Below are 3870 nucleotides of genomic sequence, written 5' to 3' on the forward strand. Positions count from 1 at the left end.
GGTCCTCCCTGCCGGGCCCAGGGACCAGGAGTCTTTGCCCCTACTGGGTGCGGCTCGGCTCTTCCCCCACCTGCTCCCACTGTCGCCCCTTCCAGGACCTCCCGAAGGCCACTTGAGCCACTCTACCTGTGCTCCTGCTAAGCCCGGAGGTTGGACTGGTGTAGCTGTGGGGAGACGGGGGAGAGGCATGCACACCTCCTGGCCTTCTCAGGGGCCCTCTCCTACATGTCCAGGCTGCTTCTCCACCCATCCCCTGCGGCCGTCCCTCTGGGAAGAGAAGAACTTCTCCTGGAACTGGAGTCTCCACCCTGGGTAGCTCCACTGGCCCCCAAGCATGTCTCCTCTGTGTTTCCGGGACTGTCACTGCTGACCACACGCCTCGAGTGTCCTTGGACAGTGTTTTCAGGGCCCAGGCTGTGCGGTCTGCCGGCCTGGCCTGCAATCCCAGGGCCTCCACTGGGGAGCTGTGGGACTTGGGGCAAGTCCATGAATCTTCTTGTGCCAGGTGTCCTCATCCGGAGCAGAGCTGTCATAACAATACCCCCACCCCCAGGGCCCCTCCGAGGACTCTTGAGGAGAGCGCAGGCCCAGCTGCTCAGTCCAGTGCCTGGCAGACAGTCGGCGTTCAGAGATAAAAGCCTTTGGGGAGGGGATCACTCTTCTTCCAGGACCCAAAGCTTTAGCACCTTTAGGGGTACGTGGCTGCTGGTTGCAGGGCTATTAGTGCCATGCTTGCTGTCCCTTGTTTGGTCAGGTGGGATCACGGCTCCTGGACTGCAATGTGGAACTACAAGCAAGGCATGGGGGTGCCATGGAGGCATTGTCAAAGCATTGCCACAGAAAGCCTAGCGCAAAGGGCATGCAGCGTGGCGATCATCCCGGGCAGAGCCCAGGTAAGTGCATGCTAGGACACCTGAATCTGGGTCCAGGGATGTTAGAGCTCAGCCTTAAGCTGCACAAAATGCCCTGAAACAGGGCCACAGGCCACAAGGGTACTCAGTAGTAATCTAAGCTGACTGTCAGCCCTGCTGGAGAGAAATCTGCCCAGCCACACCGTGGCATAGGAAAGCAATCTGCTTAGGGGGCTGATCTTCCCTCTTAGTGATGGCTTCCAAGGGGTGCTAAGGAGATAAGGACCTATGGCTTTCTAGTGTGAGAAAGGGAGCCAAGGGCTTGAGCCCAGATGAACAGAGAGATGGGAAAGGAGCAGGGATAGCAGCTTGGGAGGCAGGCCCTGCTGCAGTCTCCAGGAGGAAGGGTGGGGTCTAAAGGGGGATGGTGGCCTTGAGAGGGATCTCCAAGTGACGGGGGCTTTGCGTAGGGGGAAAACTTCAGAGGCCGAGCAGGCAGACCCTCATGACTTCTCAATACCTCTCTGCGACTCCCCGTCGATTGCCTGTGTGAGCCCAGCATTTCCAGGGGTCCCTCCATCTTTGTGGCCTCTTTGTCTGCAGCTCTCACCACATGGCCCAAGCCTCTCCAGATGCATGGTTCCTGCAGATGGGTCTGGAAGCCACAGGCCTAGGTCTCAGCTCCCTGCAAGGTCCCTGCCCTGGCTCATCATGTGCTTGGGGACTGTGTTCTTCATACATACTGTGGGGGTGGTAAGAGACTCTGTCTCTTCAGAATAGCTGGAGGATGCCTGTGAGAAAAGATTAAACGAGCCCCCAAGGGTCCCTCAACATATCCAGATCAACGGTACCATCCTCTTCCTACACACGTTCAGGGAAGGCCCCAATCCCGCCGTCTGTCTTCCAAAGACTCAGAATCAGTTCAAGGGCCAATGGAGAGCCACCGTCAATTTATGGTCGAATCCTTGTCCCCTGAGGGGAGAGGACAGGGCCCGGGAGTGGTAAGACCACCCCGGCCTCTCCTCCCCACTGGCAAAGTGTAATACCAGGGAAAGGCCTGTTGCCCAGCTTCAGTCCCTCAGCCATCATACACACAAAGTCCCCAAATGTCCCTCAGTAGCTACGCTGAGGCTGACCAATTGTCAGCTGGCAGGGGTAGGTTGATCATAGAGGGGTGGGCAGGCACCCCATCCTGACTCCGGAATCCTGGACTAAGCTCCTTGTGGAGACATCTGGCCCTTTTGTGGCTGGCTGATGTCTGTAACTGCACATATGACATCCTTGACTAGACTGGGCACCCCGAGCGCCCACACCCCTGACAGGGGTCCCAGGGCCTTCAACCCTGCCTGCTGCCCCTCTCCCTTCAATGTCTAACCCACTTATTCCTGGGGGCTCCCCAAGTTCCCTGGGGAACCGACCAGCCACTGACAATACCCACAATTTCCAGACAGGAGGCCCTCACAGGCCTTATGAACCCTGACCCCACCATACCACAATGTTGACTCAGAGTCTCAGGCCACTGTTGCCCCACAACCTGGCCCCAAGCAGACCTCTCCCTCAATTTCCACAGCAGAGGCAAGAACCAGTTGAAACATGCACTGCAAATTTATTGAAGAGAAACATGTACTGAAACCACTGAAGAAACAGAATACCAATGCAGAGAGGAACTTCTAGCAGCCACTAAGGCCATAGGTCTCGGCCCTCCTCCTCCTGGAATCCTTGATGAAGTGCCTCAGCTGCCCACCTCTACCTCGGCCCTCCCACCATAGTCCCCCTCCCTGAGGGCCCTACAATCGTTCTCTGCAGGATGATGGACACTGGTGACGTCCACTCATTGAAGGGCAGCCCTCTCCTTCTGGCCAACATGCTGGGGCCGGGCCCTGCCCTATGGCAGGCACAGGACAGTCACAGGACGCTGGAAAACACAGCAGGGGACATTCCACCAAGCCGAGGAAACTGAGTCACAAGGAACAACAGGGTGGCACATCAGAGCACAGTCCCCGTGGAGACTCCGGCAGTCTCTCTCCGTCCCTGGTCCGGTTCTTCCTTCCCGAGGTCACGGGTGAGCGTCGGCCACGCCCTCGTCCATCTTTCCTGCCGTCTCCTGGGACTGGGCTCGGGGTGTCCGGGATGGGGGGGGCTGCTGAAAGCAGAACACACATCTCCACAAGGACAAGCGGCGCTTGGCCTAAGTACACTGAGAAAGCAGAGACCGAGCTCACGACAAGGATGAGAGCGAGCGGAGCGCTGGCTGGCGGTGGAGCTCACAGCACGGGGCAGAGAGGGGGCTGCCCCGGTAGGTAGGCCAGGACACCCGGCCAGGTGCACGCACACCTGGGGACTCTGCACAGGAACCTCGGCTAGTGTGTGTGAGTGTGTGAGGGGGTGTGATCACTTGACACGTGGTTCACTATGGGGGCTACAGAGCAATGGGCTGGGGGCTTCCCAGTACGGGGAGCGGCCTGCCCCAGGGACACCTCTCCCCCTTCGCATTGGTGTCACACGGGGTCATCGTGGTCACTTGGAAAGGCTGATGGTGGTGGTCATGGACCCTTTGGGTAGTTGGGGGCCTGGGGGTTTGGTCTGGGCCGGGTACGCTCTACCCTGGGCCCCGCTCCCCAGGCCTCCCTGGCCTGGCCTCCCCTCCCCCGCCTCCAGGGCTCTGCCGCCCCGGGGGAGAGGAGGCCGCTGGGCCTTCTGAGCCTATTTGTCCGAGGAGGACTCGGGGGGACTCATCTCCCCGAACCCGTCCTCGTTTCCTGACTCCTCCGGGATGGGCTTGAGTCCCTCCTGGGGGAGAAACTCCTCAGCCTCCTCAGCCTCGGCGTGTCGTGCGTGGGCCAGGCCTTCTGGCTCACTGCAGGGACCTCCTGGGCCCACCCCAGAAGCACTTCCCATGTGGACAAGAGTGGGGCCCCCAGGGGCCTCTGAGGATCCTGCCTGACCTAGGCCCGCTGGGGTGGGAGCATCTTCATCTCCCTGAGTGGCAGGGGAGGCCTTGGTGGTTTCCTCAGGGGCA

Source organism: Pteropus alecto, unplaced genomic scaffold (genome assembly GCF_000325575.1).
Source record: "Pteropus alecto unplaced genomic scaffold, ASM32557v1 scaffold396, whole genome shotgun sequence".
NCBI lineage: Eukaryota > Metazoa > Chordata > Mammalia > Chiroptera > Pteropodidae > Pteropus > Pteropus alecto.